Below are 17,881 nucleotides of genomic sequence, written 5' to 3'. Positions count from 1 at the left end.
AAACACAAGATTGCAAACTCCTGGTCCTGACATGTAATTCAGAATGAAAACACAATAAAGCTAAATACTCATGTGTTAGACAGGGCCTGTTTAACTGTAGCCTCATAATCTTAATACATTTTCCCATTAATCACTACTAGTAAAAAGCATGGATAGAGAAATCAAATTCTCTACAGAGACAGAGAGAGGACTCACGTGTCATTTTGAACTAAAGACATGTTGACATCATAGTAGGAAAATTAAAATAAATGAGGGCTGAATCCCATTTAGCTGCTTCAATTTCAGGGTGCTGGTGTTTTTTCTGCTCACTGTCACACTGTCATGGCTGAATGTGACACTTTAATACAGTTATTATTAAAGGATTGTTTCATTTTTTTTCATGTCAGTGATGGGGAACAAAATCCACAGTTGAGTTCAATTCAGTGCAAACTTACACATACAAAGCTTATCTGAAATTAATATGAGACTTCAGCAGTGTGAGTTAATCAGATTAAGTGGCTATCTTCCATAGTTACAGTCCTCTTTGTATTTTCCTTGACAGTGTTTTTGTGCTGAGCTGCAGCAGAGGGATAATCACACAACAACATTTTTTACTAAAAACACTGTAACTTTAGAAGATGGCCATTTCATGTGATGACCTCAGACTGCTGAAATCTCATAATAACATCAGAAAAACACTGGACTGCATTTTTTTCACAGGAGGAGGACTATAGATTTTGTACCTGATCTCGTATATTAGTAGTGTGTTATGAAGGGATTTCTTATTATGAAATAAATGAATGAATATAGTAAGAAAAAAAACTGTGCCGATGTTCATCAGCACTGTGAATTTGGCCTTTTGTCCCAATCCCATTTCAGTGTTAAATTATTAAACAGCATCATAATGTTGTAAGTGGTCTAAAGGATGTTGGTTTTTACTGGAGACCTAAAGTGTTCCATGTTAGATAAGACATAAATAATCAGAAAAATTACACAATATAACAATTAAATTGTAATATTATCCAATATTGTTCACAAATAAGTTTTATGCAGGTCTCTTTTTCTTTTTTTTTCTTTTTTATTCCACAGCACAGTTTTTTCCAATGAATGTTTTATTTAAATTAGTATATACAGTACAGTTCCTACAGTGTTACTGTACTATCTATTATGTTTCGACACTCGTACATTGTAGCATAATGTACTATTACAGATGCATCTCTCTCAAAAAGGTTACTGCTTTTAATTTCAAATACTGTAACTGATATCCTGCACTTTCATTAACACATTGTACTCTAATTTGTACTTTGCACCTCCTTTTATTTAAGTGTTTTTTTTCTATATTTACATTAGTTATTTATTTATTTATACTTTTTAAAAATGTTGTATATTTTTATTTGTCTGTACTTAACATGTATACAGCACATTTCTACTAGGCTACATATGTTTATTTAAAGTATATTGGTAGATACACATTTCCTTTAGGATCTACACTCACTGAGCACTTTATTAGGAACACCTGTGCATTCTAATGCAATCAAATACAACAGCTCTGCCATAAAAGCTACTTTCACACTTTCACAAAGCTTATACATTTTCAGTTTTTGTTGACATTGTCAGGAAGGTGATACTTCTGCTATATGTTTATTTTTTATAGTGGGTGGTAGTGATGGTGTGCATTATACTGAGAAGCATATCTAATATCTTTTTTTCACCCAATTAACATACTTGAGAGAGTTAAATATGAACTTATCTTAAAGTAAAAAAATATTAAGTATAACATAACATGCATATTAAGAACAAATTAAGCATAAATACTTCAAAATGTTCAAAAAAATCGTCCTGATCCTCATGTCGATCGTCATTCACTTATGTAATAACTCCTGTGTGTTCCTGGGACTCAGTTGTTTCATAAAGCATAAAGAATTTCTATGAGCTAATAAACTTTTAGCTGTTTCTTACCCACCCACCCCGCGTTATTCCAGTAATGTGTTTCTTTGTTTTCTTTCTGTGCACCCAAATCTGGCTCTGAATCTTGCTTGGTAAAAAGGCAACCCTTTACAGACTTATTAAAGTGATACTAAACAGAAAGAAGTTGATTGTGGTTGATTAACGACTGGCTGGCACACATCATGGGAATTTTCAAAATATCCAAAAAAAATGTCAAGATACTTAAGAAATATCCAGATATTATTGTTCTAAATTACAGCCTCACTTGGCAAAGAACTTAGATGTGATGCAACTGTCAGGGTAACCAATAGTAACCTGTAGCAACAAACATAGTTTTTAGCCTGTAGCCCGTGAGTAATATGTCTGATGATTCAGAGTTTTTGTTTTTTTTACACTAGATGGATGACCCTGTGTGTGTGTGTGTGTGTGTGTGTGTGTGTGTGTGTGTGTGTGTGTGTGTGTGTGTGTGTGTGTGTGTGTGTGTGTGTGTGTGTGTGTGTGTGTGTGTGTGTGTGTGTGCGTGTGCGTTTGCGCACGTGTGTGTGTTTCTACATCTCTTTGTGCAGTGTGCAGATGTGCAGGGTGTAAGTCAGAGAAGCAGCCAGACAGTTACTCGTGCTGTAATTGTCCATAACTCTGTTCTCTCCCCTACACGCCTCTCATCTCTGTCTTTCTGTTTTACATCCTCTATCTTTATTTCTATCACACATTTGTACAAGGGAAATTCCAATACATTCATAGAACTTATCCCGAGTGACATCGTCACAAATTCCCCTAAAAGTCCAATAAAGATAACATACTATAAGCAGGTTTGGAGAAAATAATATAAATGCATGCCCAATGTAATGCAGGCCAGTGGGACAGCCCTGCAGCAAATAGTTTATTTCTCAATATTACTTTTTTAGACTGCGTCAGATGTCAATTTTTACATATGCTAATTCTTGTGGTTGTTTATGGTGGTGATGATATTGTATTGTGTTATGTCCTACAGTTTTAAAAAAAATAGTTGAATTTATTCAGCACCTTTCTCAACAAATATTGATATTGTTATTGTATATTATTTATATTAATCCTGTAAAACTGTTAATACAAGTAGTGATTTGATGCAGGGCTACTATATTCAACTTTAATGCATTAAATTCCACCCTGTCTAATAACAGGTCAAAATTCTACAATTTCTTCAGACTTGCTGCCTCTTCTTCGCATTTAATGTTGTTATAGGTTTAAAACCGGCATCATTTTCAGCCCAGAGGTTTTGCCAGTATAAATAATAGGCATTGTATTGGTTGGATGTTGCTTTGACATAAATATGATTTATTTTACAAGGAAAAAAAGTGTAGTAGAAATACACATCCAATAAACGTCAAACAGGTGCTGGACTAAAGAAAAATCGCAATAAAGAAAGAGAAAAAAACCAAACAAATCTAGCAATATTGAACACGAGACGGCTACTGGCCTGATGTATTTCTATTGTGATTTGAGGGTCCTTTCTATATTTCTTTGTGTCATATATTTCTATATATATGTTTACTATTTATTATTGTTGTCTTTACACACGTGTGTTGGCACAATATGTTGATCAGCGGTAGAAAGGGTTTTGTATATATATCATGTGACTGTCATGCGGCCGGAGTCTATGATCTATTTAAGATGGTGACTGCATCTAAAGCTGCTACAGAGTGCAGACCATCATCTTTCTTTTTTACAAGAACAAAAAGTCTCAAGTCAAAGCAGCTTCCACAGACACATTATTAATGCACACTGTTTTCTTGTCTCTTGGAGTTACACAGTGGGTTTCTGACCTCATTAATTCAGTGATACTAGCTAAAGAGCTACTAAACATTAATAAATTTAACCAGCTGTCTTCATAAATATTGTGTTACACTGTTATTTTGTGAGAAAGGGAGTCCACTCCTGAAGAGTTGCTGAAACTAGATTGTGCCACTCGGTGGTCACAAAGTATTATAACAAGGAGGCAGCAGTTGGCCGTTTTTATGCAGACCCTCGATTTGGTTGTCTTAAAACATCAGTTTTATATGCATTTAGTTCATATCCAGCTGTACTAGAACAACTAATGCTAGCCAAAAATTTCTTGACATCACATATAGTTACAGAATTGTTACAGATGTTACTTGATTATTAATGCTTTTTCCCTTTACTGTTCCCCATCTCAGATCATTTGATAAACGCTTGGTACAGTGTTCTGGGGAAAATAAAGTTTGTGAGAGTGAGTGAGTCAGTAACAGTTAGTCATCACATGTTAAGGTCGTGTTTGTACCTGCTGCTAGTGGGTTAATTCTGAATGCATTTTCATTTGATGGACATTTTTCTATGCAATTCACTTTTATTACGAAATGACATGCATGCTGAAGCACAGGACATTTTTTCATGGTAAATAACAAACATTTTCATATTCATTCATATGGCCAGAACGGATGGTTAGATGGTAACCATAGATTACCATCTGTTCCATATCTATGGAATATGTAGGATGGACAGATAGTCTCTATGTATGTTTTTTGTCAGTGTGGGTGTAACATTAGTATTGACTCTTATAAGAAGTCTTGGTGGTATCAATAGGTGACGTATCAACCTTCATAGTTGTATGTGTATTTCAGTGTGTTCAGTGACTGCTGAACACTGAAAAAACGGACACATTATGACAAACACAACCTTTAAAAGAAATAATCCAAAGAGCATATGGTACAAGGTTATAAATGATATCGATCTTTGGGATGGGAAATTAATGGAAATTCCTGCAGACGTTTGAAGTCTCAGCATGTAGCTGTTCTTGGCTGGTCAGCTCTGGAAGGTCAACAGATGCAGGGGAAACCTGACTGGTTTTCTAATTCTAACTCTGCTGCAAAGGGACGATTGGACTTTGAAGAATTCCACCAAGGTCCTGACAGTGACCACAAGGTCAATAGTTTCCATAGTGATACCAACCCGAGGGTGCTCTGAAAGCAAGACTGGTTTTCAATGGACCTCTATGATGAATCCAAATAAATTGCAGGAGTGTGTGAAGAACTGAATGTAAAGTATTTGATATATAATCAGGGAATATATTTTATTTAATGTGTTGCTATGAAAACTTGTGTTGTGAGTCAAGTTACAGATCATCTGATCTATTCCTGGGAGTAAACTGTGTGCACTAATTAATATGTCCACTGGGAGTCGCTATAGGGCACAGACAAGTGCATCACAGTCACCAGTAAATTATTCTTCCCCTGCTTAGTGATTTAAAAACCTTACAGCAGCTTCCTGCTTTCTAGAAATGTCTTCCCATTACCTCATATTTACAAAATGAAGAAAAGTAGACAGTTGCATCTTTTGAGCTCTTTGGCCAATATACTGCCAATATCTGGAAATATTTTATTTAATATTTAATTTCAGGGGTCAGAGTCAGGCCTGCATTACCAGATAAATGAAAACCAAATTTCCTGACTAATGTCCTAATTAAGTTAATTCCAGGTTATTTCACAGTTACAGGTTCAGGAGCTTTAAGGTATTTTAAATTGGATAAACGGCCTTGACTGCTTGTCTTTGGTTACTTTGGGAATCTTTTTGTTGTTGATTTTAGAGCTATTAGTTAAAGAAAATGGATTTGAGTTGCTTTTTTTGTCAATAAAAATACTATGTAATAAGATATTTCGAGTTTACAAGCTTTAATTTAGTTTATTTTGGGAGATTTTAGCTATGGATTTGAGATTTATTGTAAAGTTTGATTGAATTTGTGGTCATAACAAACGTTTGTATATGATCATGATATGAGATAATCTGATATCTGATATAAAAGTACAATTTTGGGGTAACATTATGCTTTTATCACATGATAATTCAAACACCGTAGATATTGTACCTTGACCAGCTGTAGCACCGAAACATTTCTTTCACATTATTACATCAGTAATTTAACAGAAACACCATTTTTCATAATCAATACTTTTACTTTTTCTGTTATTTTTCTGATAGAATTTTTTTGATTTCACAACTTGTAATGAATCATTTTTACATTGGTCTATTGCTATTTTTTCTTTTACTTAAAGATCTGAATACACCACTGTATATGTGTTTGTGTATGAGGACATATTGTACAGAACATACTATAAAATTAACATACAGAGCTTAAGGGGAGATTTAAACTAACCTCATTAATTATATTAATCTCTTGTTTGGTTCAGCAGAGGTACTTTGGATAGGTAGATATTTTTTAATTAACCATCAAATAATTTTCTCTCACCTCTTCCAGTTTCTCTTTAATCTGATTAAGGGTTACCACAGCAGTAGACCTCCTGTTTGACATTGCCGTTGAAAGCTGTCTGGGTGATGTTATATAGCAGCATTGCACACATGTGTTTCAACTCTGATTAATGTGTCCAAATGATTATTTTTTTCTCCCTCTGATTTATGTTCAACATAATCAGTGTGGCTTTGGCCATTCAGACAACAGAATCCCTGTGTGAGTCTTTCAGAGAGTGACTGAATCAGCAAGTGTTTTCCATGCATGTGTACCTTTGTTTGTGTGCATGTGTCTCAGTGTATACATGAGTGCGTGTGAGTTATGTGTCATCCTCCATCTATCATCACAGACGCTGGGCAGAGGAACAGTACAGTTTAAGTGTGTAATGGTCTGCGGTTGTCTGTGGTTTTAGAGATGTGGAAGGAAACATGGTTTTCTAGCTACCGGTTTCTTCAATATTTTTCTGTACCATTAAATAAACATGTGTGACTTGATGAGTCCGTTTCAGTATCCTGCCCATGGCCTTATGGGAGATCGTAGCTGGTGGTCCACCACTGTGTTACCATTAACCACAGTGTCTGTTCACACCACAGCACCCTCCAGTGGGACAGTAGACATATGTTCATACAACACATACTCAGCTTCCTGAATACCTCCTTGCAGACACCGGCACAATCACACAAATAGACAGTTTATGGAAGACATACCAACAGGAGTAATCAGACCCAGTGCACAGATGGTTATCTTTTAACTCGGCAAATGTGCTGTAGTGTTCAATGGGAGCTTTGGGAACAAGCTCTTTTTATATGAAGACTAAATAATCAGCACCAGACTCTTCAAACCGGGGGTGACTGTAAATGATGGATGTCATTTTGCCTTAAAAAGGATTCCTCCTGCTGTGGGGAATACACACGAAGAAACATGTGGACAAGGAGCCCATTCAACATTATGTGCATACCTAAAACACACAAGCACAAAAATCCAAGGAGACATCAGTAGTTCAGGTTTTGTGTGACAGTTTGATGAGATAGGACAGGGAAGCACATTCACATCACGTGTATCTACACAAATCTTAACCCTTTTAACCTATTTTCTACGGTTTATTTACTATTTGAGTTCGCATTCACTAGATGTGCCAATCATCTGTCAAACACAGTGATGCCAGCCACTAAACCAGAGAAAAAAGGAAAGCATTTAAATGTGATCAAAAATGAATCAATTTCCTCTAAAGATGCAATATTGTAGATCTACAATGGTCAAATTTAAAATAGAGTTCCCTGCATCAACATAATCATCTAGGATTAAGAATTTCTGATTTAATGGAGACTCCTCTCTGTCCATCTTTCTTCTTTCTCTTCTTCTTTCTGAGCACCAGTATTAATTGTCATTATTTGTTTTACACACACTAGTACTACTACAGAAGAGAAGAGATTCGGTCATTCACAGTATATAATATCTAAATGACGTAAACACATATCAGGAGTTCAATCCACAACACACTGTATGTACATGCCTAACATTTAGTTTTGAACAGTTGAACTAAAAACAAGAAAAATTGTCTTAAAGGTGAAATAACAGCAGATGCCGGATACACTGGATGCAAATGAAATGGCTGATTTTGGCTTCTGTTTTTTGTTTTTTTTACCAGCATTTCCCATTAGCAGCTGAGTAGTTTTGAGAATTATAATCATTGTAGATCAGACACTGATCTCAGAGCAGGCGGGTCTTATATGACCTCTGACCTTTTCTTTGACTAGGTCTTTTGCTCCGATTGAAGAGGAATGCTGTGTGTGCTTCTTTCCTGTGTTGGCGATTGCCACATGGCACATATACACCCATCCACATGCACATAAACAGTGTGCACATAAACTGAAGTGCCACCAAATGTTAATTTAATGAATATCTGTGTTTTTTGTCTGAACCTGCATGCCGTTTTTAAATGCATGGTTATTAATGTTAGTAACATATAGTATGTTGTATTTAGATCAACTAGTAAGAGTTTATTTTGTTGTTAAATAAAGGTTGTACACTGAATGACCAGAAAAATAGCCAACATCTTTGAGGCTGTGGTGTTCATCAACAAGTTTCTATTTTTTTTGTTTTTGTTTCTCAGTGTACAGTAATGCATAGATGTTCAGAATGTGATCGAGGCATTTAAATGCAGAAGTTTAACAATCGTAGTTGGGTTGAATGTGGGAAAGGATTTTGAAACAGATTTTTAAAACTGTGGCTTTCTGTAAGTGTTATAGTCTTGGTTCAAGGTCCAGAGCTTCTCTTGTGGCTAAAATACTTGGACCTGAGCTGGACTAGCTCTGTCTAACTGCCCAAGATCCATTCTCAGCTCTCTGGGCACATTCCTGGTCCAGGTGCTGTGTATTTTCTTTTTCATTCTGCATGAGCCTCCCATGTAAACTCTGCAGGATAAATTCATTTATTATTCAAACACACAATAAAAAGTTTCATCTCTCTGGCAACCAGCCCGGGACATCATGTTTTTTTAGATATACTGATGAAATCGTCTGGCCAGAAGAAGAATCTTCTTCTTCAGAAGAATGGAAAACATTAGCTAAGGGAAAATGTGTTTGTTAACTCATATAATTAGACATAGTTTTCCAATGACAAAGGCAGCAGGCCATACTTTATTTATACTCAAACACAGCTCACATTTTTAGGTGGTACAGTTTGTTTCACTGTCCATTTTTAATGGGGGAAGAGAAGCATATTTTATGGGTGTTCATCTTCCAAGACAGAATAAATAAACTGCAATATCTATCCTTCTCCCAAGGTTCAGGGGTCAACTTGTAGGAGGTCCCTTTTGCTACACTAAACTCCGTTGTACTGTATATGGAACATATTTGCATGTGTGTGTGTGTGTGTGTGTGTGTGTGTGTGGTCTAATGTTTTGATATGTACAGAGTGTGTTTCACAGCAGCTTTCCAACACATTGTTTACAATACACGTTTTATTGTAAGGTCTCCCAAGTAGCAAGTAGCAGTCCTGGAATATGTTAGTGATTGATTGATGGATAGAGAAAAGAATGCCTTGAATAGTGAAAGACAGCAGGCCGTCACTGTGTGTATAGTCATATATTTTATCCAGTACTGCCTCATAACTTACTGCACAATTCTCTCTAAATGTAGGTGCTGGGTGTGTCATGTCAAGGATAGAGTTGAAAAGTGGGTGCCCATGGGTTTTAGTATATCTACTAATAGACAACGTTGTGTGAGTCAAGCAGGGATTAATTATTGGCTTTCAAATAGAAGGCCTGGTGTTATTCACAAATTTTCAGTGTGCCAAAAAAATTCCTTTTGAAAAGACCAAAACTAACAATATGTTGTTCAGTACTTTCCTACCGTCTGTCTGCACCTCAGTGCCAACCCTATTGGTTGAAGGTAAACCATTGAAAAATACAGTCTAGTTTGATTGTTAAACAGGCTAATTGATTTCCCTAAAATGATGAGGCACTAGTCTTCAATGAACATTACTCAAAGTAGATAAGTAGAGTAGAAACTAAATTCATTAGGGACTATTTTTTAGCAGCAGATTGTTTAGCTTTTAGTTTCATTTCTTCAGTTTATTTGGAGAAAGACCCACAAACAGCAGACTGCTGGTGTGGGAGTTTAGGTTGCTGACATGAATTTGGCCAGGGATCATTGATGCATGTTGTTCCCTATTTCTCTTTTCCCTTGTCCCCTATTAACTTTAACAACGACATAAAATGCCCCAGAAATACTACTATAAGTTTTCGTTATAATGAAATGCAGTGGTGTGGCTCATTTTTGCAGTTTAGTACTTTTTGGACAACACTGGACAGAGAATTAATCTATATCAGCCTTTGGAAACACAGACAATACTTTTTGGAATCATTGAGTTCTCCACCACCCAAGATGTCTGCCATCACCAATAAATTGAAGGTGCACGGCATGCTCAAGTATCGTTAAAAGCCATTTGATATACTCTACAGGGTGCGTCCTTCATTGTGGAGACAGACAGCTGGCACTTGTGCTTTAGCAGAAACTGTCCAGAATATATTCCATGTGGTCTAATTTGGTTTCTCCATGATGAAAAATGTATATAATACAAATTGGGGCTAATGTCTGTCTAATCTTGCTACCATGACAATTAATCTCTCACTGTGGTAACGACACTACTGGCATCATTTTGTTGCATTATTAAATGCAATATTGTGGTTTGATGGTTTAAGGTGGTTTGGCTTTGGTGGTGAGTCTGCACTCACGCTGAGAAGAGAACTGTAAAAACTGTTTACAGAACCGGAGAACTAGAGTGAGGTTTTGGCATGAGCAACGGCACATTTGGGCTTGGTTTGGTGTTCCCTTAGTGTCTTATGTTCAGCGTGTTCTGTCATTATGAAACAATGCACCTGACAAAGTTCTCAATAAGTCTCACTGAATGCCTGTTTTGACATGCATGTAACCGAAAATGCCCGAGGTGTTTGAGACGAAGAAATGATTCAGCAGGATTCAGGAATTATATATGGGGAGTAAAACATTTACAAAAATACTTACAGAGGAAAAGGAACAAAAGAGGACTGTGCCCTTAAGTGTTGTATCTTTTAATAAGTGTTTGATCTCCAGTTGGTAGTAGAATTAACACCCATAAAATAAAAAAGCTACGGGCCATCAAATTCAAGCTGCTTTGATTAACCCCTGGTGTCCTTTTATCCCTGCTAGCAGCAGTTAGTTAATTGATCATTTTGTTCCTCATAGCAACCATGAACCATTTTGGAAGATCTGTGACAAAGAACATATTGGCTGGCATTTTTCATCTACTCTCTAAATGACCTTGTTGGAATTAAATTAGTTCTCCTGCTGTAACCAAGCTTGGCATTACTAGCTGTCTGAGGCTAATGTGTTGCTAATAGCCTACAACACTCTAGAGCTGTTCTAACGTTTCAATCATGCTCTGAGCTCCATGTTGACCAAGTGATCTGTCTGCAGATTGTGGGCCGCCACACCGTTATTTCACGTTTCCTGGTGGAAATCCCAATTTTACATCATTGTGTGTGTGTGTGTGTGTGTGTGTGTGTGTGTGTGTGTGTGTGTGTGTGTGTGTGTGTGTGTGTGTGTGTGTGTGTGTGTTTTTATAATGATGCATTTTCATTGATCATAATGAAAGTAATCATGGAATTTGAAACAAAAGCGATGAAAAGTGATTTATGTTGATTTAATGATCTACTCCACACAGCACTTTCATAACCAGACTGCGGAGGTCAGACAGAAGGGAAACATTGTGTCTTTCCCAAAGCCTGTCGTAACTAATTTCACACTATGTTGTAAGACTGAATGATTTCCACATTCACATAGACAGTTTTCATCTGTCATAAGGGGCAACTGCCAACCATAACACAAACATTTATGCTGTCAGTGTGAATGTGTTCAGCGCCACTCTGCCTTTGCAGCAATGGAGCTCAAGAGGTCAACACATTAATCAGCAGCTGGGTTTGTCTACAGTTTACTCTTTGGTAAGCAATAAACTAACAGAAACTCATCTTTTTTTTTGCACAATTGCTGACAGATGTTTACATCTATAAAATGTTGAGAATTGCATTGTGGGATTGTAAGCAGAAAGTAGCGCAAATGCCACGGACACCACTTTTTTCAACCATTGTGGATTTTTTGAGAACGCTATAAGCGGTTACATTCAAACACTCAAATGAAGCAGTGAATCATAGAGCAATAGGGAGTGATGCTGAACACTGTTGAGCTAAGTGTTCGGATATTTTATGTATTTATTTGGACCCTATGAATATATTTACAAGATTTTGGTGTTCCACTTGCAGTGGGGATATTTCACTCCTCCATCCTGAGGGACAGTGTAACTAATTTAAAGTTCTTTAAATCTTTTTTTATGGGATCTGATCTTTTAATATAAAGTTTGTGTTTCATTCAGTTCTGTTTTCACTGTTTCACAATTGCTTCCAAATCTTCAAATTTCAAACTTTATTGGAAGTGTGTTTAGCTTTCTGCAGCAGTAAGGGCAGACGAGCTAATACTATTAAAGCCACTACTGTTATTGCACTACTGCCACCACTACTACACTGCTGCTGGTGGTGCTGCTACTGTTACTACTACTGCTGACTAAGTTAATTATCTTGCTGCCACAGTGACAACATATCAGTTTGAGTGACATTATTGTCAGTTTATTTCTGCTGTTGCATAATAAAACCAAAAAAAATGAAATAAAAAATAAGGATTGCTTTATATTCTTCCACTTTCCTCTTCAGGAACTCTGTAATTACTGACTGCTGTCATAAAATATGTTATGTATATAAAAAGTTTATGTGTATAAAATTCCATAAAAATGTAAACAAACAATTTGGCACAGACAGACTAGTAAAAAAGACTTTTGTTCCATGTCTCAGTTTTGAGAATACATTTTGGGGCTATACTTTTCTTTCAAGCATATTATATCTGGCATACTTGCCTGCCATGTTGGAGCCTCTGGTATGACATTTAATGATGGCAACAGAGAGTGTAGGATGGAATAACACAGCGTAGTGCAGTGGTCTGCCTAATATATATGAGCCTTTTGGGACTATGGACTGTACATTAACTGTTCTCCCTGACTACAAGTGCCAACATTTACAGTCATTATAGAGATTATTTCAATGTGCTTTCAGTCGCAAAGTGGATATTAAATAGGGCTTTTGTGTAAACCGAGCTCCGGTTGACAGAAACCATAATGGGTGGGTTGGTTTTAGAGTATAGAATGCATGAAATAAAGTGAAGTAGAATATAAATACACTCATTGTCCACGGTTTGGTGTTACTGTCAACATGTGGCGCTCTTTCCGATTCTACACTTTTTGTTTATTTGGTAGACAATATAGCAATCTCAAATTAAGTCTGATTCCTCGCCCAGATTAAGTCGGTTTATTTCTTGTGTTGATATTTATAGCTTGAAGAAACTCTGCAAGAAAACTGTGTTTCGTCATTTATCCAGTAATACTGATGTTGCATCTAATACGCATTTCAGTTATTTTGATGTGTATCATTTTCTGTTTCTTCACTTGCAGGATGTTTGCCATCTTTTCAATGCACTAAATGCATTAAATATGTTGTTCTTTGTTTAGTATACTGTGATCTCAGCCTGACTCCATGGGGGGACATGGCAAACTGCTTAAGCCAGAGCTGTCTTGTCCCCCATATGCTGTATCCCAGCATGCTATCTGTTTGTCCCAGGTCAACACTGAGTCCTATGAGCATTCTTCACATACTAACACCTCACTGCAGAATACCCTACCCACAATGCCTTTCAGCAAGCACCTGTGTTTATGGCCCAATACCTTACCCTTTCACCCAGTGGGAAATACAGCTTTATTTTTTAGTTGTGGAAAAAAGTAGTAGATAACAGCAAAAGGACTCAACAGGAGGAGGGTCAATTTCATAAGAAATTGTTGTATGTTAGGAACAACCCTGTGAGTCATACTTTGTCTTTATATGTACTAAGGTTTGTGCAAGAACCAGATCATTTGTACTGATCATTTATCCAGGAGGAGCATAAAGTGAACAATTTGATTTGTACTCACCCACCAGCCCTGGCTGGTACTGCCTCCAGAACATAGCCATATACTCGCACTCTTAAGGCCTTCTCCTGCTCAGCTTGTATATTACCAAACTGACAACCGGACACAAATAAATGAAAGCATAAACAATCTTAAATAGTGTTACAAACTAACTTAGTTACCGTCTGAAAAAGTTTAGATTTAAGCATTGTGGATAGTGATAAAATAGCCGGACTCAAAGTGTTGCCTGGTAGACTAATGTCTGCGATGGGACATCCTCATGCCTTTAAATTATCCTTAAAGAGGAGATAAAACATACCCAGGGAAAAATTATGTGAATCACAAATGTTGATTGATAGAGCTGGTATCAAATCCCACCTCTCTTCAAAATGTAAGAATTGGCAAAAAGCTACGAAAACTATTAATCACACATAAGGCAAACATAAAAATGTTATTTTTAAGGGCCATTTGTGTTATACAGTATGTGTATGTATATGTGCATGTGTGCATGTGTGCACACTATGCCTGACTGGTCACTTGGTATGAATTGGAAGTAGAAGACTGAAGAATTCTTGGCGAGCCAAAATGCAAGAGAGTATTTCTGTACTCAATCTGATTTACAGAGCTAAATGTACATTTTCATGTCAAATGTCAAGTTAATGAGTGAATTTTTATTTTATTCAGGAAATACTAAACAGAGTATGATCTAAGAGTTTTTTGAGAGTTGAATGAGCAGAAAGGAGAAGATAAAAGAAGAGGAAAATGCTGCAGATTTGTGAGTGATAGTGATTGTTTTTTCAGCCTGGGACTGCTATGTATTTCTCTGTCCATGCATGACTTTGAATAACCTTTTACCCCTCCTCCACTGAAGCTTTAAATATGTTTACCTGTCGCTCTGTTGTGTCTCCCATGCACCTTAAATCTGACCATTAAATCAAACAGGACAGACATCTACAGACTGTCTGTCTCCCTCTGACTTTTCTCGCAGTATATCACTAATATGATTTTGTCTGTTTGCCAAGCCGTGTGTGCAGGTGATATAGAAGGGAGGCAGTCATACCATAGTGTGATGTGGGAGTATGTGGGGTTCTGTACATATGTGTGACTGTGGAGTGTTTTGAATTATCCTGTAGGTGTGACTTTACATTCTCATAAAGAGTTTCCCCAATCACAAAACAAGTGTGCAGGGGTCACAAAAGCAGAAACATGTTAAAAGAATAGTTCAATATTTGTGGGAACTGTGTTTATCTGCTTTGTGAAAGTTAAATGAATAAACTTGTATGTTCGAGTTTAATTGCCTTGAACATGGAGCTGGAGTCCAAACATGGTGAGCGTAGCTTTTTATGAAGTTTGGAAATGGGAAACAGCCTGGTTCTATCCAAAGTGAAAAAATAGACCACAAGCTGTATTATTTACACATTGAACCCCGTTTGTTTAACACACACATAGATACAAATGTGAAAATGACAATTGGTTGTTTAAGGGCACGCAATCCACAGAGTTTAACCATTCCAGCAGCCCTTTCATGTAGCATTTCTGGCTTTAGCATGAGTTCCCAAGTATAGTTGGTTGGTTTTGGTCTCTGTATAGCCACACAGTCACTGCATCTCATTGTTAGTTGCTTTTTCCATTTTTACCCTTCTGTTTATGTACGAGTTGAGAGAATGCGATACAACATGTTAATTATTCAGCTGTAAAATTGTTGGTGGGCAACTTTAGGAAGTGACTTTGCCCAGCCAGAGAATTAGTCTGACTCATAACCCTTCTTCTGTACCTCATGAATAACACTATCAAAAAACATTCATGGACATCTCTATTGAACAGAGGTCTTTCCATTAAAAACCATCTGACAAGGTTGATCCATTCTGTTTGTTTTTGATGTTGTGTCACGTGTTTTATTTGGATACACTCATGTTTTTATATGGAGGCCAGGAGAGAGAGAGCCCTTTGAATCAGACTCGACCCACCAGGCCACCTCATGCCTTGTAAACCCTTTGTCCGTCTCTTTCAGTGTGGTGATGTCATCGTTGGACAGCCCTGGGTGAGAGACTGGAATGTTAGAGCCTGTTGATTGAGCATAGGATCGTGGGTGCTATGTGTGTGTGTGTGTGTGTGTGTGTGTGTGTGTGTGTGTGTGTGTGTGTGTGTGTGTGTGTGTGTGTGTGTGTGTGTGTGTGTGTGTGTGTGTGTGTGTGTGTGTGTGTGTGTGTGTGTGTTTAACATGAGGAATGAAGAGACTGCACATGTGTTTGTGCATGTGTACACTTATGTGGATGTATGGAGGCTTTGGTGCAACACTGCTGTGTGGAGGCTTGTCTTCAGTCCAGCTGAGAGCGGGGGAGTGTGTGTACAGTCACTGCAAACTTACAAAAATTAAATAAGGCCACTACTGACTTAGAGTCACAGATATATGTATGGCAGGATGACTATGTGATTGTGATTGAGTGTAGACTGTTTGGAGTCATAATGGCTGGTCATGGTGTGACCGTGGAAAGCCTCCAGTGAGGGCTTCATTACACATTTAGTTCCTCTTGGGTAGAGAATTCACCAAAATATTTGATCAAGTAGTTTGTGTTTTCTTTAACCCAAATTCTATAGTGTGTACAAACACTGTTCACATGACAAATGACTGACAATTTAGAAATATAGTAAAGGTTATGGGATTTTGACCTTATTGGAACGTATCACTCTTCATGCCCACAGTTCGCATATGTTTCTCGGGGCGGAGGTCTATGAGAGAGGGAGGTGGTGGTGGTACGAGTCCTGGGAGCGCCTCTGCCAGAGCAACAAGGTTGTTTTCATAAAAAACTGAATAACAAACCTCTGGCCTTGTTGGTGGTGAGAGGGGCATTTTTGAAGTGACACAGGGGGCTCTTAAAAGCAGTGATTTATTGCTGGACCCATAGTAGGGGGCAAAGAACGAGAAGTACCCACCCTGAGTGTAGCAGGTGTGGGCTGAACAGCATGGTCGTCACAACTAGAAGTGAAGGGGGCAGGGACTGAACTAATTTTAAGGCAACTAAAAGTTATGTAGGCAAAGTGTGGAACATTTGTTTTACTGCTTGAGGGTGCAGGATTAATTAAAGTGATAGCAAGTGGTAGAGAATAGACAACCATTACTCTTGAGACATCAATTATTCGCCGTTATTATAAGCTGCTAGCCTATCTGGTGTTTAGGTAATACAAACATGTGCTTACATCGAAAACATATCATCATCTTATGAAGTCTTATTTGTGTGTTTTTGACCCTGAAAAGTCTTGTTTGTGAAAAATATTGGTGTCATTGCCTGTAAAAATGAATTTGTTTCAAAAATTTGAAGAAATGAGGGTCAGTATCGTTAACAAAGTAAGGCAAATGGTGGAGCTAGCATCACGGAAAATGACATTTATCAATTCTCAAAAAATCGTTATTGGTAACAGAAATTGGCAACATGAATGTCTGTACAAAATGTCATGCCAATCAATCCAACAGTTTGACAGAGATGTATTTTTCAGGATCAAGAACTGGACCAACAAACCTACATTCCCATCCCTAGAGCATCACTAAATAAGTCTTGATAAGAAAGAGACACATGCAGTGTTCTGTTGTGGCAGCGTCCATACAAACATGATTTGAATAGTATAATGATTATTATTCCTGACATAGTTTGGTGTTTCTTGCTTTACTGCTCTCCATTGTTCCTGTGGGTTAGTTCAGTGGGACCTAAGGTCAGAGAAGGAAGGTCAAGGTTCACTCTTCTGGGCACTGGGGTAAAAGTTCAAAATAGTAAAAGCCTAAAAAGAAAGAAGCTGATCACACACTTGTTGAAAAGCAATGTCGGTATAACCCTGATTTACTTGTTGTCCTCTGAAAGGATCCCCCGGTAGCTGGATGCCTCTAGGTGACATCATGAAGAGGTAAATATTAACCCAGCGTGAGATCGGAATCTGGTATTTTTCAGTATTTGGATAATGATGCAGCAAAGGGACGCTCTTTTATTAAAGAAAACACTTGTTCCATGGCTGACAAGGTAGGTAATATACTCTGTCTATCCCATATTTGTGACACTGATTAATGGATTACTCATATTTTTGGGTGCCTAAATTCCACAGTGCTATGTCCCTACAGGCGAGGTGACATGGACACTTTCCGATGTTAACTCCTGTTTGCACTGCAAATTCCAGGATTGCCTCATGGTGAAGAGGAAAGAA

The sequence above is a fragment of the Scomber scombrus genome, chromosome 13 (assembly GCF_963691925.1).
Source record: "Scomber scombrus chromosome 13, fScoSco1.1, whole genome shotgun sequence".
NCBI lineage: Eukaryota > Metazoa > Chordata > Actinopteri > Scombriformes > Scombridae > Scomber > Scomber scombrus.
This window is presented reverse-complemented; position numbering follows the sequence as displayed.